The sequence below is a fragment of the Pseudophryne corroboree genome, unplaced genomic scaffold (assembly GCF_028390025.1).
Source record: "Pseudophryne corroboree isolate aPseCor3 unplaced genomic scaffold, aPseCor3.hap2 scaffold_923, whole genome shotgun sequence".
Lineage (NCBI taxonomy): Eukaryota > Metazoa > Chordata > Amphibia > Anura > Myobatrachidae > Pseudophryne > Pseudophryne corroboree.
Window position 1 is genome coordinate 93,233 of NW_026970503.1, and position 23,876 is coordinate 117,108.

Here is a 23,876-nt window from a genome sequence, read left to right on the forward strand (position 1 = left end):
GTTTTCACATTAAACAGACTTCCACATGAGAAAACAGTAAAGATGCAGTGGCGTTAATGTTTCCTGGTGTCAACCTGTATTATTTCCGTAGATATTGAAATGAGGATGCATCTTGCTGCCTTTCCAATGAAGCAAGTTTAATTTAGTAATAGGTGAAAAACCATCCCTACAAAGATGTTAATCAGATATTTGGCTTTGTGGACACTTTTCAGAGAACAAATTTGTTATCATAAAAATAAAGCCAGAATATGAAGAGCTGTTTAATCACTCAATTGGATTTTTCTGCCAGCATTATTCTTTTTCTCTGCAACCCACTGCTAAATTGTGCTTCCTAGCTGTTTTTTAATAAAATCACTTAATCAAATCTAACCCTGATTACATCAGAGAAGGCCAGGTACCCTACACCATAACAGGGGGTTTGCAATTTTGACTTGTCTACTTAAATATCACCAAAATCTGATCACAAGGTCAATTATGTCCCTGGGAGGGATTGAACCACCAACCTTTTGATTAATAGCTGAACACACTAACCGATTGCGCCACAGAGACACTTTGCAAAAAGTACATACTGACAAAGACTAATAAGCATTCATCTAGAACGTTTCCTAGAAAAACTTTAAAAAATCAATAATCTGGAGAGTTTTTGTAAGATGTTTCTTCCAGCAACCAATGAAGAAACACATTGGTACTTTCGCATGATGAGTGAGTGCTTCAGGATCTCTTGCACTTACATGTGCAGCAGAGTACTGCAATGAAAGCATGCTGGGCCCATAACCCAGAGGTAGGCAGATTGAAACTATCCTCTGCTATATGCATTTTTTATTGTTAATTAAAGTAATCCAAAACTGGGATTGATATTTTTGCTCTTTTATTTTTACTTAAAGTACAATAACTTTTACCATTTTAATTTGTTTTAATAGTATATTGACAGTATTGTTTTCTTTCAAAAATCCACTTAATTTTCTTTACCCTATTATTATAATGGTAATTGACAAAAACAAACTACATTGTCACCAGAAGAGCAATACAAAATGTACAAGTGATATATTAAAATCATCTTTCCAGCTTGAATTTCAATGATGCATTGGGGCAACGATTTTGTGAGAAACACCTTCACCCTTAAATAAAGATTTTCTTAATTCCTTACCTGTGTGCTAATTAGATATCACCTTGTTTTCACATTAAACAGACTTCCACATGCGAAAGCAGCAAGGATGCAGTGGCGTTAATGTTTCCTGGTGTCAACCTGTATTATTTCAGTAGACATTGAAATGAGGATGCATCTTGCTGCCTTTCCAATGAAGCAAGTTTAATTTAGTAATAGGTGAAAAACCATCCCTACAAAGATGTTAATCAGAGACTTGGCTTTGTGGACACTTTTCAGAGAACAACTTTGTTAGCATAAAAATAAAGCCAGAAAATGAAGAGCTGTTTAATCACTCAATTGGATTTTTTTGCCAGCATATTTCTTTTTCTCTGCAACTCACTGCTAAATTGTGCTTCCTAGCTGTTTTTATAAAATCACTAAATCAAATCTAACTCTGATTACATCAGAGAAGGCCAGGTACCCTACACCATAACAGGGGGTTTGAAATTTTGACTTGTCTACTTAAAGATCACCAAAATCTGATAACAAGGTCAATTAAGTCCCTGGGTGGGATTGAACCACCAACCTTTTGGTTAATAGCCTTACACACTAACTGATTGCGCCACAGCGACACTTTGCAAAAGTACATACTGACAAAGACTAATAAGCATTCATCTAGAACGATTCCTAGAAACATTTTAAAAAGTCAATAATGTGGAGAGTTTTTGTAAGATGTTTCTTCCATCAACCAATGAAGAAACACATTGGTACTTTCCCATGATGAGTGAGTGCTTCAGGATCTCTTGCACTTACATGTGCAGCAGAGTACTGTAATGGAAGCATGCTGGGTCCATAACCCAGAGGTAGGCAGATTGAAACTATCCTCTGCTATATGCATTTTTTTTGTTAATTAAAGTAATCCAAAACTGGGATTGATATTTTTGCTCTTTTATTTTTACTTAAAGTACAATAACTTTTACCATTTTAATTTGTTTTAATAGTATATTGACAGTATTGTTTTCTTTCAAAAATCCAATTAATTTTCTTTACCCGATTATTAAAATGGTAATTGACAAAAGCAAACTACATTGTCACCAGAAGAGCAATACAAAATGTACAAGTGATATATTAAAATCATCTTTCCAGCTTGAATTTCAATGATGCATTGGGGCAACGATTTTGTGAGAAAAATCTTCACCCTTAAATAAAGATTTTCTTAATTCCTTACCTGTGTGCTAATTAGATATCACCTTGTTTTCACATTAAACAGACTTCCACATGAGAAAGCAGCAAGGATGCAGTGGCGTTAATGTTTCCTGGTGTCAACCTGTATTATTTCAGTAGATATTGAAATGAGGATGCATCTTGCTGCCTTTCCAATGAAGCAAGTTTAATTTAGTAATAGGTGAAAAACCATCCCTACAAAGATGTTAATCAGATACTTGGCTTTGTGGACACTTTTCAGAGAACAAATTTGTTAGCATAAAAATAAAGCCAGAAAATGAAGAGCTGTTTAATCACTCAATTGGATTTTTTTGCCAGCATATTTCTTTTTCTCTGCAACCCACTGCTAAATTGTGCTTCCTAGCTGTTTTTATAAAATCACCGAATCAAATCTAACTCTGATTACATCAGAGAAGGCCAGGTACCCTACACCAGTGTTTCCCAACCACGGTCCTCAAGGCACACTAACAGTCCTGGTTTTAGTGAAATCCAGGCTTGAACACAGGTGACTTAATTAGTACCTCAGTTATTTTGATTTAACCATCTGTGCTGAAGCCTGGATATCACTAAAACCTGCACTGTTGGTGTGCCTTGAGGACCGCGGTTGGGAATGCCTGCCCTACACCATAACAGGGGTTTTCGAAATTTTGACTTGTCTACTTAAAGATCAACAAAATCTGATAACAAGGTCAATTACGTCCCTGGGTGGGGTTGAACCACCAACCTTTTGGTTAATAGCCATACACACTAACTGATTGCGCCACAGCGACACTTTGCAAAAGTACTTACTGACAAAGGCTAATAAGCATTCATCTAGAACGTTTCCTATAAAAACTTTAAATAGTCAATAATCTGGAGAGTTTTTGTAAGATGTTTCTTCCATCAACCAATGAAGAAACACATTGGTACTTTCCCATGATGAGTGAGTGCTTCAGGATCTCTTGCACTTACATGTGCAGCAGAGTACTGTAATGGAAGCATGCTGGGTCCATAACCCAGAGGTAGGCAGATTGAAACTATCCTCTGCTATATGCATTTTTTTTGTTAATTAAAGTAATCCAAAACTGGGATTGATATTTGTGCTCTTTTATTTTTACTTAAAGTACAATAACTTTTACCATTTTAATTTGTTTTAATAGTATATTGACAGTATTGTTTTCTTTCAAAAATCCAATTAATTTTCTTTACCCGATTATTAAAATGGTAATTGACAAAAACAAACTACATTGTCACCAGAAGAGCAATACAAAATGTACAAGTGATATATTAAAATCATCTTACCAGCTTGAATTTCAATGATGCATTGGGGCAACGATTTTGTGAGAAACATCTTCACCCTTAAATAAAGATTTTCTTAATTCCTTACCTGTGTGCTAATTAGATATCACCTTGTTTTCACATTAAACAGACTTCCACATGAGAAAACAGCAAAGATGCAGTGGCGTTAATGTTTCCTGGTGTCAACCTGTATTATTTCCGTAGATATTGAAATGAGGATGCATCTTGCTGCCTTTCCAATGAAGCAAGTTTAATTTAGTAATAGGTGAAAAACCATCCCTACAAAGATGTTAATCAGACACTTGGCTTTGTGGACACTTTTCAGAGAACAAATTAGTTAGCATAAAAATAAAGCCAGAAAATGAAGAGCAGTTTAATCACTCAATTGGATTTTTCTGCCAGCATATTTCTTTTTCTCTGCAACCCACTGCTAAATTGTGCTTCCTAGCTGTTTTTTTATAAAATCACTTAATCAAATCTAACTCTGATTACATCAGAGAAGGCCAGGTACCCTACACCATAAGAGGGGGTTTGAAATTTTGACTAGTCTACTTAAAGATCACCAAAATCTGATAATAAGGTCAATTACATCCCTGGGTGGGATTGAACCACCAACCCTTTGATTAATAACCAAACACACTAACCGATTGCGCCACAGAGACACTTTGCAAACTTTCATACTGACAAAGGCTAATAAGCATTCATCTAGAACGATTCCTAGAAAAACTTTAAAAAGTCAATAATCTGGAGAGTTTTTGTAAGATGTTTCTTCCATCAACCAACGAAGAAACACATTGGTACTTTCCCATGATGAGTGAGTGCTTCAGGATCTCTTGCACTTACATGTGCAGCAGAGTACTGCATTGGAAACATGCTGGGCCCATAACCCAGAGGTAGGCAGATTGAAACTATCCTCTGCTATATGCATTTTTTATTGTTAATTAAAGTAATCCAAAACTGGGATTGATATTTTTGCTCTTTTATTTTTACTTTAAAGTACAATAACTTTTACCATTTTAATTTGTTTTAATAGTATATTGACAGTATTGTTTTCTTTCAAAAATCCACTTAATTTTCTTTACCCTATTTTTATAATGGTAATTGACAAAAACAAACTACATTGTCACCAGAAGAGCAATACAAAATGTACAAGTGATATATTAAAATCATCTTTCCAGCTTGAATTTCAATGATGCATTGGGGCAACGATTTTGTGAGAAACATCTTCACCCTTAAATAAAGATTTTCTTAATTCCTTACCTGTGTGCTAATTAGATATCACCTTGTTTTCACATTAAACAGACTTCCACATGCGAAAGCAGCAAGGATGCAGTGGCGTTAATGTTTCCTGGTGTCAACCTGTATTATTTCAGTAGACATTGAAATGAGGATGCATCTTGCTGCCTTTCCAATGAAGCAAGTTTAATTTAGTAATAGGTGAAAAACCATCCCTACAAAGGTGTTAATCAGAGACTTGGCTTTGTGGACACTTTTCAGAGAACAAATTTGTTAGCATAAAAATAAAGCCAGAAAATGAAGAGCTGTTTAATCACTCAATTGGATTTTTTTGCCAGCATATTTCTTTTTCTCTGCAACTCACTGCTAAATTGTGCTTCCTAGCTGTTTTTATAAAATCACTGAATCAAATCTAACTCTGATTACATCAGAGAAGGCCAGGTACCCTACACCATAAAAGGGGGTTTGAAATTTTGACTTGTCTACTTAAAGATCACCAAAATCTGATAACAAGGTCAATTACGTCCCTGGGTGGGATTGAACCACCAACCTTTTAGTTAATAACCATACACACAGACTGATTGCGCCACAGCGACACTTTGCAAAAGTACATACTGACAAATGCTAATAAGCATTCATCTAGAACGTTTCCTAGAAACATTTTAAAAAGTCAATAATGTGGAGAGTTTTTGTAAGATGTTTCTTCCATCAACCAATAAAGAAACACATTGGAACTTTCCCATGATAAGTGAGTGCTTCAGGACCTCTTGCACTTACATGTGCAGCAGAGTACTGTAATGGAAGCATGCTGGGTCCATAACCCAGAGGTAGGCAGATTGAAACTATCCTCTGCTATATGCATTTTTTTTTGTTAATTAAAGTAATCCAAAACTGGGATTGATATTTTTGCTCTTTTATTTTTACTTAAAGTACAATAACTTTTACCATTTTAATTTGTTTTAATAGTATATTGACAGTATTGTTTTCTTTCAAAAATCCAATTAATTTTCTTTACCCGATTATTAAAATGGTAATTGACAAAAACAAACTACATTGTCACCAGAAGAGCAATACAAAATGTACAAGTGATATATTAAAATCATCTTTCCAGCTTGAATTTCAATGATGCATTGGGGCAACGATTTTGTGAGAAACATCTTCACCCTTTAATAAAGATTTTCTTAATTCCTTACCTGTGTGCTAATTAGATATCACCTTGTTTTCACATTAAACAGACTTCCACATGAGAAAGCAGCAAGGATGCAGTGGCGTTAATGTTTCCTGGTGTCAACCTGTATTATTTCAGTAGATATTGAAATGAGGATGCATCTTGCTGCCTTTCCAATGAAGCAAGTTTAATTTAGTAATAGGTGAAAAACCATCCAAGAGCTGTTTAATCACTCAATTGGATTTTTTTTGCCAGCATATTTCTTTTTCTTTGCAACCCACTGCTAAATTGTGCTTCCTAGCTGTTTTTATAAAATCACTGAATCAAATCTAACTCTGATTACATCAGAGAAGTCTAAATACCTAACACCATAACAGGGGGTTTGAAATTTTGACTTGTCTACTTAAAGATCACCAAAATCTGATAACAAAGTCAATTACATCCCTGGGTGGGATTGAACCACCAACCTTTTGGTTAATAGCCATACACACTAACTGATTGCGCCACAGCGACACTTTGCAAAATTACATACTGACAAAGGCTAATAAACAATCATCTAGAACGTTTCCTAGAAAAACTTTAAAAAGTCAATAATCTGGAGTGTTTTTGTAAGATGTTTCTGCCATCAACCAATGAAGAAACACATTGGTACTTTCCCATGATGAGTGAGTGCTTCAGGATCTCTTGCACTTACATGTGCAGCAGAGTACTGCAATGGAAGCATGCTGGGCCCATAACCCAGAGGTAGAAAGATTGAAACTATCCTCTGCTATATGCATTTTTTTTGTTAATTAAAGTAATCCAAAACTGGGATTGATATTTTTGCTCTTTTATTTTTACTTAAAGTACAATAACTTTTACCATTTTAATTTGTTTTAATAGTATATTGACAGTATTGTTTTCTTTCAAAAATTCACTTAATTTTCTTTTCTGTGTGCTAATTAGATATCACCTTGTTTTCACATTAAATAGACTTCCACATGAGAAAGCAGCAAGGATGCAGTGGCGTTAATGTTTCCTGGTGGTAGTGGGGTACTGTGTTTGTGCTTTCCTCTGGTCAGCTCTGGTAAAAGTCAGATTTCTTTGTCTCAGATCTTCCTCTAGCCTTGTTCTTCTTTCGAGAGTTCCCTTGTGCTGCCTCAGTTGGATCTCCTTCACTTGACAGGGGGGTACCCGAGCAGCGACCCTCCCCAGCACTAGCCCAACTCCTACTTACCTGCCAGGTGAGATACTATGATCAGGAAGGTGCTTCTCCCAGGGAAAGGCTCACCCATTGCAATCTGGGTGTGCTGCTCCTGCGATTTCCCCAAATGTGGGAAACTTGACTGCATAATTTGTGTTTCCCCTGGTCGGCTCTCGTATAATTCAGATCTCTTTGTCTCAGGTCTCTCTCCAGCCTAGTTTGCTGTCTGTTTCCACTTCTCTTTTCTTAAACCGCTCCCTTCTATGCCCTTGTGCACCTTAATTAAATCTAACTCTGATTACGTCAGAGAAGGCCAGGTACCCTACACCATAAGAGGGGGTTTGAAATTTTGACTTGTCTACTTAAAGATCACCAAAATCTGATCACAAGGTCAATTACATCACTGGGTGGGAACCTTTTGGTTAATAGCCCATGTAAGTGCAAGAGATCCTGAAGCACTCACTCATCATGGGAATGTACCAATGTGTTTCTTACAAAAATTCTCCAGATTATTGACTTTTTAAAGTTTTTCTAGGAAACGTTCTAGATGAATGCTTATTAGCCTTTGTCAGTATGTACTTTTGCGAAGTGTCGCTGTGGCGCAATCAGTTAGTGTGTATGGCTATTAACCTAAAGGTTGGTGATTCAATCCCACCCAGGGACGTAATAGACCTTGTTATCAGATTTTGGTGATCTTTAAGTAGACAAGTCAAAATTTCAAACCCCCTCTTATGGTGTAGGGTACCCGGCCTTCTCTGATGTAATCAGAATTAGATTTGATTAAGTGATTTTATAAAAAACAGCTAGGAAGCACAATTTAGCAGTGGGTTGCAGAGAAAAAAAATTATGCTGGCAGAAAAGTCCAATTGAGTGATTAAACAGCTCTTCATTTTCTGATTTTATGTTTATGCTAACAAATTTGCTCTCTGAAAAGTGTCCACAAAGCCAAGTCTCTGATTAACACCTTTGTAGGAATGGTTTTTCACCTATTACTGAATTAAACTTGCTTCATTGGAAAGGCAGCAAGATGCATCCTCATTTCAATGTCTACTGAAATAATACAGGTTGACACCAGGAAACATAAACGTCACTGCATCCTTGCTGCTTCCTCATGGGGAAGTCTGTTTAATGTGAAAACAAGGTGATATCTAATCAGCACACAGGTAAGGAATTAAGAAAATCTTTCTTTATGGGTGAAGATGTTTCTCACAAAATTGTTGCACCAAGGCATCATTGAAATTCAAGCTGGAAAGATGATTTTAATATATCACTTGTACATTTTGTACTGCTCTTCTGGTGACAATGTAGATTGTTTTTGTCAATTACCATTTTAATAATCGGGTAAAGAAAATTAATTGGATTTTTGAAAGAAAACAATACTGTCAATATACTATTAAAACAAATTAAAATGGTAAAAGTTATTGTACTTTAAGTAAAAATAAAAGAGCAAAAATATCAATCCCAGTTTTGGATTACTTTAATTAATAAAAACAATGCATATAGCAGAGGATAGTTTCAATCTGCCTACCTCTGGGTTATGGACCCAGCATGCTTCCATTACAGTACTCTGCTGCACATGTAAGTGCAAGAGATCCTGAAGCACTCACATATCATAGGAAAGTACCAATGTGTTTCTTCATTGGTTGATGGAAGAAACATCTTACAAAAACTCTCCACATTATTGACTTTTTAAAATGTTTCTAGGAAACGTTCTAGATGAATGCTTATTAGCCTTTGTCAGTATGTACTTTTGAAAAGTGTCGCTGTGGCGCAATCAGTTAGTGTATAAGGCTATTAACCAAAAGGTTGGTGGTTCAATCCCACCCAGGGACGTAATTGACCTTGTTATCAGATTTCGGTGATCTTTAAGTAGACAAGTCAAAATTTCAAACCCCCTCTTATGGTGTAGGGTACCTGGCCTTCTCTGATGTAATCAGAGTTAGATTTGATTAAGTGATTTTATAAAAAAAACAGCTAGGAAGCACAATTTAGCAGTGGGTTGCAGAGAAAAAGAAAAATGCTGGCAGAAAAATCCAATTGAGTGATTAAACAGCTCTTCATTTTCTGGCTTTATTTTTATGCTAACAAATTTGTTCTCTGAAAAGTGTCCACAAAGCCAAGTCTCTGATTAACACCTTTGTAGGGATGGTTTTTAACCTATTACTAAATTAAACTTGCTTCATTGGAAAGGCAGCAAGATGCATCCTCATTTCAATGTCTACTGAAATAATACAGGTTGACACCAGGAAACATTAACGCCACTGCATCCTTGCTGCTTTCTCATGTGAAAGTCTGTTTAATGTGAAAACAAGGTGATATCTAATTAGCACACAGGTAGGGAATTAAGAAAATCTTTATTTAAGGGTGAAGATGTTTCTCACAAAATCGTTACCTCAATGCATCATTGAAATTCAAGCTGAAAAGATGATTTTAATATATCACTTGTACATTTTGTATTGCTCTTCTGGTGACAATGTAGTTTGTTTTTGTCAATTACCATTTTAATAATAGGGTAAAGAAAATTAAGTGGATTTTTGAAAGAAAACAATACTGTCAATATATTATTAAAACAAATTAAAACAGTAAAAGTTATTGTACTTTAAGTAAAAATAAAAGAGCCAAAATATCAATCCCAGTTTTGGATTACTTTAATTAACAAAAAAAATGCATATAGCAGAGGACAGTTGCAATCTGCCTACCTCTGGGTTATAGGCCCAGCATGCTTCCATTGTAGTCCTTTGCTGCACATGTAAGTGCAAGAGATCCTGAAGCACTCACTCATCATGGGAAAGTACCAATGTGTTTCTTCATTGGTTGATGGAAGGAACATCTTACAAAAACTCTCCAGATTATTGACTTTTTAAAGTTTTTCTAGGAAACGTTCTAGATGAATGCTTATTAACCTTTGTCAGTATGTACTTTTGCAAAGTGTCTCTGAGGCGCAAACAGTTAGCGTGTTCAGTTGTTAACCAAAAGGTTGGTGGTTCAATCCCACCTAGGGACGTAATTGACCTCGTTATCAGATTTTGGTGATCTTTAAGTAGACAAGTAAAAATTTCAAACCACCTCTTATGGTGTAGGGTACCTGGCCTTCTCTGATGTAATCAGAGTTAGATTTGATTAAGTGATTTTATAAAAAAAACAGCCACGAAGCACAATTTAGCAGTGGGTTGCAGAGAAAAAGAAATATGCTGGCAGAAAAATCCAATTGAGTGATTAAACAGCTCTTCATTATCTGGCTTTATTTTTATGCTAACAAATTTGTGCTCTGAAAAGTGTCCACAAAGCCAAGTATCTGATTAACACCTTTGTAGGGATGGTTTTTCACCTATTATTAAATTAAACTTGCTTCATTGGAAAGGCAGCAAGTGATGTCATCCAAGCAGTGGGTCAAAGTTGGCTTCAAACCTCGTCTGCTTATGAAAAGAGAAAAGGGGTATGCAGGGCATGGCGGCCTTTTGCGGTGCTTGGATGACCCCTAGTTCGCATTAGATAATGCAGTCGAGTTTCCCACATTTGGGGAAATCACAGGGGTCAGCATACCCAGAATGCAATGAATGAACCGCACCCTGGGAGAACAGTCTTCATGACCATGGTATCTCCTATGCAAAATAAGTATGATTTGGGATAGGGCTGGGGAGGGCCGCTGCTCAGGCACATCTCTGTCAAGTAAAGGAGATTCAACTGAGGCAGCACAAGGGAACTCTCATCTGGGGACAACAACTGCAGGGAGAACACATATTTTCAGATGAACATGGGAGGGCAGAAGGCTGCCTAATACTGAAGCACCCCCAAACAACAAACCAAATGCAACAACTAGTGCAAGCATTCCTGGGGGAAGGCCTGCAGCAGATGGATTTGCATATGGCGATGTCATCCAAGCAGTGGGTCAAAGTTGGCTTCAACCCTCGTCTGCATATGAAAAGAGAAAAGGGGCGTGCAGGGCATGGCGGCCTTTTGCGGCACTTGGATGACCCCTAGTTTGCATTAAACACCTCCACCCTCCGTCGGTGTGGGGCTCATGTTGGCTATGCCCCAGCCCCTGAAGCATTCAAGCTGATTTCTTGCAGCAGCTGGGCACTGTAACAGCTCCAGAGCTGCTCTGTAAGGCAAGTAAAAGGGTGTGGGCCCTGCAGCACTACCTGTAGTTCGCATTGTGCGAGACCCCTAGTTCGCATTAAACACCCCCACCCTCCTTCGGTGTGGGGCTCATGTTGGCCATGCCCCAGCCCCTGAAGCATTCACGCTGATTTCTTGCAGCAGCTGGGCACTGTAACAGCTCAAGAGCTGCTCTGTAAGGCAAGTAAAAGGGTGTGGGCCCTGCAGCACTACCTGTAGTTTGCATTGTGCATTGGAAGGCACAAAGTAAGCAGACGGGAGGAGAAGTCAGGATAGTGCACAAGGGTATAGACGGGAGGGGCTCAAGAAAAAAGAAGTGGAAACAGACAGCAAACTAGGCTTCCAATGCACAATGCAAACTACAGGTAGTGCTGCAGGGCCCACACCCTTTTACTTGCCTTACAGAGCAGCTCTGGAGCTGTTTAATCACTCAATTGGATTTTTCTGCCAGCATAATTTTTCTCTTACGTCCTAGAGGATGCTGGGGACTCCGTAAGGACCATGGGGGATAGACGGGCTCCGCAGGAGACATGGGCACTTAAAGAAAGACTTTAGATCTGGGTGTGCACTGGCTCCTCCCTCTATGCCCCTCCTCCAGACCTCAGTTTACTACTGTGCCCAGAGGAGACTGGGTGCTTTTCAGGGAGCTCTCCTGAGTTTCCTGACAGAAAGTATATTTGTTAGATTTTTTTATTTTCAGGGAGCCTGCTGGCAACAGACTCCCTGCATCGAGGGGCGGAGGGGAGAGATGCACACCTACTTCTGTGAGTTGATAGGCTCTGCTTCTTAGGCTACTGTACAGCATTAGCTCCAGAGGGATCGGTACGCAGGTCTCACCCTCGCCGTCCGTCCCAGAGCCGCGCCGCCGTCCCCCTCGCAGAGCCGGAAGATAGAAGCCGGGTGAGTATGAGAAGAAAAGAAGACTTCAGAGGCGGCGGAAGACTTCATGATCTTCACTGAGGTAACGCACAGCAGTAAAGCTGTGCTCCATTGCTCCCATACACCTCACACACGGCAGTCAGTGTAAGGGTGAAGGGCTCAGGGGGGACGCCCTGGGCAGCAATATAGACCTCTCTTTGGCAAAATAAATATATATGCAGCTAGGCACTGTATATATATATATAAGAGCCCCCGCCATTTTTTTACTATATTTGAGCGGGACAGAAGCCCGTCGCTGAGGGGGTGGTGCTTCTCCCTCAGCACTCACCAGCACCATTTTCTCCACAGCACCGCTGAGGGGAAGCTCCACGGACTCTCCCCTGCTTATACCACGGTAGAAAGAGGGTCTTAAAGAAGAGGGGGGCACATAATTAGGCGCATATATATATGGAAATACAGCGCTACTGGGTAAACATAAAATTATTGTGTTTTTTTCCTGGGTCATATAGCGCTGGGGTGTGTGCTGGCATACTCTCTCTCTCTGTCTCTCCAAAGGGCCTTGTTGGGGAACTGTCCTCAGATAAGAGGATTCCCTGAGTGTATGGTGTGTCGGTACACGTGTGTCGACATGTCTGAGGTAGAAGGCTCTCCTAGAGAGGAGCAGGAGCAAATTAATGTGGTGTCTCCATCGACAACGCCGACACCTGACTGAATGGATATGTGAAATGTTTTAAGTGCTAATGTAAACTTATTACACAAGAGATTAGACAAAGCTGAAGCTAGGGAACAGTCAGGGAGTCAACCCATGCCTGTCCCTATGTCGCAGGGACCTTCGGGGTCTCAAAAGCGCCCACTATCCCAAATACTCTCAAACACTAAAAAATTGACAAAAATGGTCCCCTAAACAAATTGGTTAAATTTTGGGTTTAACCAATTTGTGTAATGACCATTTTTGACCACTTTTCTAGTGTTTGGGAGCAAATGGTTAATTGACATTTGCTCCTATACATTACCAGATTTTCATTCCATCCATCCAGACTGGATAGATAGCCTGACAGATAATTGTGTAGTGTACGCCCAGGATAACTGTTAGTCATGCTTTATTTTATGGCGGCACATAAATGGGTGGACAGATCCAGGGCAAGCACTGCCCACTCATGCATAGTTGTCAACTGATGTGAAGTTCCAGGGGGCAATCTCAGTTATAAAGAGAAGTATCTGGAAATTGTCCCTAGTTAAAAAAAAAATAATAATTTTTATCAACTCCATTTATTTAGTATGATATCCCAGGTGATAGGATGCCGGCAGTCAGAACAACATACTTTATTAAATAACACATCTCAAACTACCATACCCAGGATTCAAACCTATAACCTGTTGAATTCTAATCAAACACCCTACCTATTGAGCTATTTGATCCTGCATAAAAATTGTGAACATTATATGAAGCTATTGGTACTTTGCAAAAAAAAAGAATCAGCATTACAACGCAGCAGATCCATGCAGTTTGCAGCCACACACTACATGTATCTGCTCAGCCACAATGCTGATTATTTCTTCACAAAGTACAAGGTGAGCTCCAAACAGAATTCTCAAGCTTAGAATTATACCTTTCTTTGCCAAACCTTGAAGTCGGGCCCCCCACCCTGGGATCCCCCAGAGGGAGGCCTGCACCGTCATGCGGCAGGCTTGTCCGTTTTGGAAGCAGGCTGATGGGCAGCCCAGGATTGCTTCAGTCTGGGCTTGGCAGGTCTGGAAACATGAGCCTGCTTTGGGTATGCCTGACCTTGGGTACGCTTTACCTGGAGGATGAAAGGGCCAAGAAAAGTACTTTTAGCCTTCAGCGTGGTAGGAGTCATACTAGGTAGGCAAGCTGTTTTAGCAGTAGCCAGATCAGCTACAATCTTATTGAGGTCTTCTCCAAAAGGAGATTCAACTGAGGCAGCACAAGGGAACTCTCATCTGGGGACAACAACTGCAGGGAGAACACATATTTTCAGATGAACATGGTAGGGCAGAAGGCTGCCTAATACTGAAGCACCCCCAAACAACAAATCAAATGCAACTTACTTGACAGAGATGTGCCTGAGCAACGGCCCTCCCCAGCCCTATCCCAAATCATACTTATTTTGCATAGGAGATACCATGGTCATGAAGATTGTTCTCCCAGGGTTAGGTTCATTCATTGCATTCTGGGTATGCTGACCCCTGTGATTTCCCCAAATGTGGGAAACTCGACTGCATTATTTGTGGTAGTGGGGGACTGTGTTTGTGCTTTCCTCTGGTCAGCTCTGGTAAAAGTCAGATTTCTTTGTCTCAGATCTTCCTCTAGCCTTGTTCTTCTTTCGAGAGTTCCCTTGTGCTGCCTCAGTTGGATCTCCTTCACTTGACAGGGGGGTGCCCGAGCAGCGACCCTCCCCAGCTCTAGCCCAACTCCTACTTACCTGCCAGGTGAGATACTATGATCATGAAGTTGCTTCTCCCAGGGCAAGGCTCACCCATTGCACTCTGGGTGTGCTGCCCCTGCGATTTCCCCAAATGTGGGAAACTTGACTGCATAATTTGAGTTTTCCCTGGTCGGCTCTCATGTAATTCAGATCTCTTTGTCTCAGGTCTCTCTCCAGCCTAGTTTGCTGTCTGGTTCCACTTCTTTTTTCTTGAGCCCCTCCCTTCTATACCCTTGTGCACTATCCTGACTTCTCCTCCCGTCTGCTTACTTTGTGCCTCCCAATGCACAATGCAAACTACGGGTAGTGCTGCAGGGCCCACACCCTTTTACTTGCTTTACAGAGCAGCTCTGGAGCTGTTACAGTGCCCAGCTGCTGCAAGAAATCAGCTTGAATGCTTCAGGGGCTGGGGAATGGCCAACATGAGCCCCACACCGAAGGAGGGTGGGGGTGCTTAATGCGAACTAGGGGTCATCCAAGCACCACAAAAGGCTTCCATGCCCTGCACGCTCCTTTTCTCTTTTCATATGCAGACGAGGGTTGAAGCCAACTTTGACCCACTGCTTGGATGACATCACCATATTCAAATCCATCTGCTGCAGGCCATCCCCCAGGAATGCTTGCACTAGTTGTTGCATTTGGTTTGTTGTTTGGGGGTGCTTCAGTATTAGGCAGCCTTCTGCCACCCCATGTTCATCTGAAAATATGTGTTCTCCCTGCAGTTGTTGTCCCCAGATGAGAGTTCCCTTGTGCTGCCTCAGTTGAATCTCCTTTACTTGACAGAGATGTGCCTGAGCAGCGGCCCTCCCCAGCCCTATCCCAAATCATACTTATTTTGCATAGGAGATACTATTGTCATGAAGATTGTTCTCCCAGATTTTATTAAGTGATTTTATAAAAAACAGCTAGGAAGCACAATTTAGCAGTGGGTTGCAGAGAAAAAAATAACATTTTAAACCTACCGGTAAATTTTTTTTCTCGTAGTCCGTAGAGGATGATGGGGACTCCGTAAGGACCATGGGGGATAGACGGGCTCCGCAGCAGACATGGGCACTTTAAGAAAGACTTTAGATCTGGGTGTGCACTGGCTCCTCCCTCTATGCCCCTCCTCCATACCTCAGTTAGAGAAACTGTGCCCAGAGGAGACGGACAGTACGAGGAAAGGATTTTTGTTAATCCAAGGTCAAGATTCATACCAGCCACACCAATCACACCGTATAACTTGTGATATACTACCCAGTTAACAGTATGAAAACAACATAGCATCAGTCCAAGACCGATGAAAACTAACATATAACCCTTATGTAAGCAATAACTATATACAAGTCTTGCAGAAGTAGTCCGCACTTGGGACGGGCACCCAGCATCCTCTACGGACTACGAGAAAAAGATTTACCGGTAGGTTTAAAATCTTATTTTCTCTTACGTCCTAAAAGATGCTGGGGACTCCGTAAGGACCATGGGGATTATACCAAAGCTCCCAAACGGGCTCCTGCGGATGACTCTGCAGCACCGATTGAGCAAACAGGAGGTCCTCCTCAGCCAGGGTATCAAACTTATAGAACTTTGCAAAGGTGTTTGAACCCGACCAAGTAGCAGCTCGGCACAGCTGTAGTGCCGAGACCCCCGGGCAGCTGCCCAAGAAGAGCCCACCTTCCTAGTGGAATGGGCCTTGACTGAATTAGGCAACGGCAATCCCGCCATAGAATGCGCCTGCTGAATCGTGTTACAGATCCAGAGAGCAATAGTCTGATTTGAAGCAGGGGTGCCAATCTTGTTGGCTGCATACAGGACAAACAGTGCTTCTGTTTTTCTGACTCTAGCCGTTCTGGCCACGTAAATTTTCAAAGCCCTGACCACATCAAGGGACTCGGAATCCTCCAAGTCACGCGTAGCCACAGGCACCACAATAGGTTGGTTCATATGAAAGGATGAGTCCACTTTTAGCAGGAATTGAGGACGGGTCTGCAATTCCGCTCTATCCATATGGAAAACCAGATAGGGGATTTTATGTGATAAAGCTGCTAATTCCGACACTCGCCTAGCGGAAGCCAAGGCTAATAACATGACCACCTTCCAAGTGAGATATTTAAACTCCACCATTTTAAGTGGTTCAAACCATAACCTTAACACCACGTTAAGGTCCCAAGGGACCACCAGAGGTACAAAAGGAGGCTGAATATGCAGTACTCCCTTCACAAAAGTTTGTACTTACTTCAGGAAGATAGGCCAATTCCTTTTGAAAGAAAATGGATAAGGCCAAAATCTGAACCCTAATAGAGCCTAATTTTAGGCCCAAATTCACTCCAGTTTGTAGGAAGTGAAGGAAGTGGCCCAGGTGGAATTCTTACGTATGAGCATTCCTGGCCTCACACAAAGAAACATATTTTCGCCATATACAGTGATAATGTTTAGATGTCACGTCCTTCCTAGCCTTTATTAGCGTAGGAATGACCTCATCTGGAATACCCTTTTCCGCTAGGATCCGGCGTTCAACCGCCATGCCGTCAAACGCAGCCGCGGTAAGTCTTGGAACAGACAGGGCCCCTGTTGCAACAGGTCCTGTCTTAGAGGAAGTGGCCACGGATCTTCTGTGAGCATTTCCTGCAGATCTGGATACCAGGTCCTTCGCGGCCAATCTGGAACAATGAGAATTGTTCTTACTCCTCTTTTTCTTACTATTATCAACACCTTGGGTATGAGAGGTAAAGGAGGAAATACATAGACCGACCGGAACACCCACGGTGTCACTAGGGCGTCTACAGCTACTGCCCGAGGGTCTCTTGACCTGTTGCAATACCTCTGTAGCTTTTTGTTGAGGCGGGACGCCATCATGTCTATCTGGAACAGTCCCCACCGACTTGCAATCTGTGCGAAGACTTCCTGATGGAGTCCCCACTCTCCTGGATGTAGGTCGTGTCTGCTGAGGAAGTCTGCATCCCAGTTGTCCACTCCCGGAATGAACACTGCTGACAGTGCGCTTTGATAAAGCTAAATATTTATCTTATTTAAAACCCTTTGTGAGGTCTAAGAACACAGTACGCTATTTGCGTATGGAGTACCGTAAGGGTACGCTCGTTGCGTAACAATCGCTTAGCCGTGGTCGAGACGCTCAAGCGTCACGTTCGCTCACGGCCAAGAGATCACAGGCAGGCACGCTATTGGCTGCTGACTAACGTAATGGTTCGCTATAGCGTAACGGACGCTGTATCGGGAGCGGGCTGCTCGAGCGATACAGACGCTCACGAGAATACGCTGTTGGTATCGGGCACACTTATAGGTGAGCGACTACCGTAATGCTACGCTATCAGCGTAGCGGACGCTCGAGACCACGAGGAGATCACGAGCGGCGCCGACGCTCACAATGTTAAACCTTTATGTCTAAACCACAAACAATGTAATTTGCTGTAAAACCTTAGTGTAGAGATAGGGTGTAAATGCAACACTGTATAACCTTATTAACTCAAAAGCTGTTCGAGCGTCACCGACGCTCTGAGAATACTTAACACTATAAGAAATACACAAATACCGTGCTTAGGGTCCAACGCCTAATATATATATTATGAATGTTATACTTGCAAAAGAATTAATACAATACAAGTCATACACTACAATATAACATAGACTAACTAACCAGGTAACTACACAGTAAATACAATACAAGTACGTTTAAGAGAAAATGAGAGAAAGAGAAGAGAGAGAGAGAAAGATATGGCCCATAATAACAAGAAAAGACAATATGATTACGGAGAAAACTTACGCACAAAGGAAACGATCGCATGCGCCTCTGGACATCCAGCTCCCGATTTTCAGCAATGATAACCGATGAAGAGTGAGTGCTGGATGTGATCGGCCTGTCTATTTATGCCCCACACACAATACAATTCAATGGTCCCTACAATCTCATTGTTCATTGGACACAGGAATTTGTCTTCGCATTATAACAAAAGGTCATAGGTTGATTCATACAGGTGGGCTGTGACTATTTCCAACAGCTCAGGTGGGAGGGAAACTGGGTTTCCCGCCGCATGGATAAGTAAGTGCAAATACAGTAAATGTTCATAAACTTCTTATGTCCATAACTATTCGCACGAGCGATTGATCCGCTTCAAACCAACACCGGAATATTGCTAATTAAATACTCTTCCGATGGATACTAAACACCACTGTATTACTCCTGTCTGACCCTTCGTATCAAACAATGAGGGATCTCTCTGTCCAGGAACATACTACATTAACTAAACTTTCAGAATCTATCAAAGGGACCATAATCTACAAAATGCATTATATGGTGAAAATATGTAACGAAAGAGTCGCCCGCTAGACGCACACAATCTCTACCGTAAATGTGCATACCGTGCGCCTGCGGGTGCCCGCAACAGCGAGTATGCGCACGCACGGTAGAGCGCACGCATGCGCAGCAGGGACACATATGAGGTGCAAATATGGCAGTGTGCATCGTGATATTTTTCTGACTTTGACAGTCCACCCTTTGGCAGTCAACAATAACTGCCACTTCCTAAAACATTTCAAAAAGAGAAAAATATATGTCAGGGGTTAATACATTTACATGGTTGGGTAGGGGAGGAGAGGAGAAGGTAGGAAAAGGGTATGACCTAGTGAGATAGCAGAAGCATGTGTGTATGAATCCATGTTTGGGGGGTCATGTATCATCGTGCCGTACGTGTTTTAAATCAAGCTTTGAGGTATTGCGAAGTATACATTTGAATTCCTTCTTATCCCGTGGTACGGGTCTGTGGATGGGCTGTCAAACTTTACCGAGCTTTTTTCGGATTTTGGTTGTAACAAAAATGGGGAGCACATTTTAGTTGATGATACATGAATGGGGGAATATGTGATTGCTGATATCTGTGCCTGTATTCCCTATACTATGTGTGTAATTACCTGAAGGTTGTAGAGATGAAGAAAATACATAGTTACGGTAAATGCAGTGGTATTCTATGTCAGGTTAATGAACATTCGTCGATTGAGGTCTTGTTTGGTGTCTGTTGAATGCAGTCTTCTTTGTGCTTTTGCCCATAAGGTGCGAGCAAAAAGCTTTGTCAATGTCCATAGATTTACAAAAGTGTTGGGCTAGAGTAATTTTAAAATTTCTAGGGAAACTGGGGATCTATGGCATAGTTCATCAAAAATCTGTGTATAAGGTTGTCAAAACTTCTTCTTTAATCCATCTGTTGTCTGTATATCGGCTCATCAAATTCCTCGTCCAAGTGGGTCTTTTTACCTCAGAGGAAAACGGAAAAACAGGTGAAAGAAACGGACCGTAGAAATCGCATTACAATTTCCTCACTCCTTAAACTCATCACCCTGGTACTTCGTTTGCACTTCGTTAAAGCCTGACCGCATCTAAATATCAAGCCAATCGTTATGATAACACCTAAGATACATAGGAGAAACTTCCCTACATCCATTATAACTCCTTGAGCCCATTCTCCTAAACCGGAGAACCAATTTCGCGGGTTCAACCATGACACCCAACTAGTCAGCTCATTACTCACAGCAGCAAGGGTGAGATTGTGTCTCCTGCGAAATTCCCACTTCAATTGGAGAATATCGTCCATCTTTTGGTCTATGACCTCGACCGGGTCCTCGGTACTATTCGTTATATATGTGCAGCATTTCACGCCGTACTGCGTTGCCAGTGTGACACAATATCCACCTGTTACTGCTGTGAGATAATTGAGATTCATTCTATGCTGAACTAGTTCTGTTTTATAAGCTTGAAGTTCTCTTCCAGTATACCTAAACGTGTCATCATACATTTCTGTGATATTGTCTAACAAATTTGCGAGCGCAGATATGTATTTATAATTCAACACTCCTCTGGCGGTGCGAGTGAGGTCTAACGCAAGTAGAAACTGAATCCCGGTGGATTCATGGATCATGTCAGAGGCCGGGTGCTCTGTTCTTTCTATCAGGTGCCGTTTAACTACGTGCTCGTAATGGGTGTGAGTATAAGGAGTTTGGGCAACACGGTGTATGTCTTTCATTTTGGCATGTGATACAGTCATTACCTCAGGCAATACTTTTCCAATATAACACAATCCTTCAGAGTTTGGGGCAAGCCACTTATACGCCTTCCTCCCGCATATGAAATATGCATCATCGGGGAGAACATATGGGACGGAGTAGGACATAACCATATTACACATTTTCCATGTGAAATCTCCTAACCCTAATTCTCCCATCTGTCTAGTACACGTATCAGCTTGTACGATATGTGCACAGTATCCTGGTGATACCTCTCCAACTCTCGTAATCCTACTTCCTAGGGTATACCTATACCGGAAAGATTTTCCTCTACTGGCTATGTGGCGTATAAGCTCTGTATCTGTCGGCATTCTATCTGCTCTATATGAAAAGGTCATGGTTTGGTTACTCCATGACACTTCCCAATTTCCCGGCTTTCGGGGATTGGAAATGTTAAAACATATGAGGGATCTATCCACATGATATTGGTGGAGCTTCAAACTAGGAGGACTGGAGATATTAAACCTCCTGTCCACCGGTCTCCCACCACTTAGCTCAAGTACCTCCCCTATCGTTAAAGGAAATGGTACTAGTCCTGATTTGCTATGACCTTGAGGTACTTGAGAGCATACCCAACAATCTGTTTGATTTAACACGCTACCCACTAAGGAGTGATAGTCACTCAAGGGATGCCGGTCCATGTGGATATTAAAACTGGATTGGCATTTCTTAATGCACCCATCCTCGACTACGTTGTCACAGAGCCTACAGATACAGTTTTCTTCAGCTAACAATCCTTCACAATTCCTTCTATTGTCAATGCTATCGGATTGTTTTCTGATACTCGCCTTTGCTTGTTGATTATGTTGTTCTCGGAAAACTACGCCTCCATCTCTGTCATCAGAACCCATTCCAGAACCTCTCTCGACCTCCATGGTACTCTCGCCGGAACAGACTGCTCTGGTCAACATCATGGTCAACAGGAAAATCCGGATCACAGTCTCTTGGGGCAAGTCCATCTTATAGGAGGAAACGAAGAAGAATGAGAAGGGGGGGAAAATAATTTGAGGGAGAGGGGATGGGAAGTTGGAGAAAAAGAATAAAAGGGAACAGGGAATCGACAACTGCTTTTGATCTTGTGATTTTCAATGCTCAGGTGCCGCCTCAGTCCTCCTGGAACAGACACTCCAGTGATACAACGTCCTCTACCGTCTGTTCCTTATCACGGGACCTCTCTGGATCAGCAACCTTCTTACAATGGGACGAATGAACCCAAGTCTCTCTCTCGGCAACTTTCAATGCTGTAGTGCTAGTCAATAAGACTTGGTATGGTCCTTCCCATCTGTCAATAAGGCAACCTGAGCGTAGAAAATTTCGTATCATTACATACTCCCCAGGTTCAATGTCATGACAATTACTATCTGGTAAATCAGGAATCACCAACTTCAAATTATTATTTTGATTCCTTAGCTGTTTACTCATATTAACCAGGTACTTTACAGTCACTTCATTGTTACACTTCAAATCATCCTGAGGGTTAATCATAACATGCGGTTGTCGACCAAACAAGATTTCAAAAGGGGACAGATTAAGAGGGGACCTGGGAGTGGTTCTGATGCTGTACAGCACAATGGGTAAAGCTTCTGGCCATGTCAATCCTGTTTCTGCCATAACTTTGCTCAAATTATTTTTAATAGTGCTATTCACTCTTTCCACCTTCGCACTCGCCTGTGGACGGTATGGAGTGTGCAGCTTGCTATCAATTCCCATCAACTTACACATTCCTTGAAAGACATCACCTGTAAAATGGGTACCCCTATCACTTTCGATAATTCTAGGGATACCATATCTACATACAAATTCCTGCACAATTTTCTTAGCAGTAAACATAGCGGTATTTGTGGCCGCCGGGAATGCTTCAACCCAATTTGAGAACACATCTATACAAACAAGTACATATTTCAAATTTCGACAAGGGGGTAATTGAATGAAGTCAATCTGTATTGCCTGGAAAGGACCGCCTGCAGGTGGGATATGAGATGGTTCTGTTGGTATTGCCTTTCCGATATTCTTTCTCAAACAGGTAAGGCATGACATTGCTCTCTTACTTGCATGAGATGAAAATCCTGGGGCGCACCAATATGCTCTTACCAACTTGCACATTCCTTCCTTGCCCAGATGAGTCAGCCCGTGAGCTGCCTCAGCTAAACATGGAAGATATGCTCTGGGGGCCACCGGTTTACCTTGTCCATCCGTCCAGAGTCCTGAGGACTCCTGGCCATATCCCTTCGCCTTCCAGACTGCCTTTTCCTGTGTGGAACACAAATTTTGCATTTCACACAACTTCTGTGTGTTGATGGTATTAAATACCATCAGTTGTGTGGTGTCTGTCTGTCTGGGGGTACCAGCTGCTAACTTAGCTGCTTCGTCTGCTCGGCTGTTACCAAGTGATACTGGGTCCTGGCTATATGTGTGTGCTTTACACTTGATAACAGCCACTCTGTCGGGTTCCTGTATCGCTGTTAGAAGCCTTTTGATGTGAGCTGCATGCGCTACCGGTGTACCAGCTGCCGTCATGAAATTTCTGAGGCGCCATAGGGCTCCGAAATCATGGACTACCCCGAATGCGTATCTAGAGTCGGTGTAGATATTGGCTGATTTGCCCTTAGCCAATTCACATGCTCTGGTTAGGGCGACCAGTTCAGCAACCTGGGCTGAGTGAGGTGGGCCTAGCGGTTCCGCTTCTATGGTGCCTTGGTCATCTACGACTGCGTATCCAGTACACAAGTCTCCCGAGTCTGACTGTCTGTGACAACTACCGTCCGTGTAGAAAGTTAGATCTACATTTTCCAGCGGGTTGTCACTGATGTCAGGCCTTGCGGTAAAATTTTGGGTCAAATATTCCATACAATCATGTGTGTCCTCCTGTGTGTTAAATTCTCCTTCCCCACCACTCTCATCCTCCACCCTTTGTGCCTGTCCAGGCACACCTGGGAGATATGTTGCAGGATTTAATGCACTGCATCTCCTTATGGTGATGTTTACGGGGGCCATTAGTGCCAATTCCCATCTTGTAAACCGCGCTGATGAGACGTGCCTGGTTTGGGCAGAATTTAGCAAGGCTGACACTGCATGTGGTGTATGAATTGTGAGGTTGTGACCTAGCACTACATCTTCGCTTTTCGTTACTAGCAATGCTATCGCAGCGACGCTTCGCAAGCATGTGGGGAGGGATCGCGCTACCGTGTCTAGCTGAGCGCTGTA

The 23,876-nt window shown here is 41.6% G+C and overlaps 3 non-coding genes and 1 pseudogene across 3 annotated transcripts; 3 read left to right on the plus strand and 1 right to left on the minus strand.

Annotated features, from left to right (window-relative positions):
- The first annotated feature begins 7,201 nt into the window (after nucleotides 1–7,201).
- Nucleotides 7,202–7,364, plus strand: LOC135046261 (U1 spliceosomal RNA). Its single transcript, XR_010238588.1, has one exon. It is a non-coding gene; the product is annotated as a U1 spliceosomal RNA (small nuclear RNA).
- Nucleotides 7,365–10,616: 3,252 nt separating this feature from the next.
- On the minus strand, nucleotides 10,617–10,795 carry LOC135046271 (U1 spliceosomal RNA; annotated as a pseudogene).
- A 3,499-nt stretch (nucleotides 10,796–14,294) lies between these two features.
- LOC135046237 (U1 spliceosomal RNA) lies at nucleotides 14,295–14,458 on the plus strand. Its single transcript, XR_010238564.1, has one exon. It is a non-coding gene; the product is annotated as a U1 spliceosomal RNA (small nuclear RNA).
- A 152-nt stretch (nucleotides 14,459–14,610) lies between these two features.
- LOC135046259 (U1 spliceosomal RNA) lies at nucleotides 14,611–14,773 on the plus strand. Its single transcript, XR_010238586.1, has one exon. It is a non-coding gene; the product is annotated as a U1 spliceosomal RNA (small nuclear RNA).
- The last annotated feature ends 9,103 nt before the right edge of the window (nucleotides 14,774–23,876 follow it).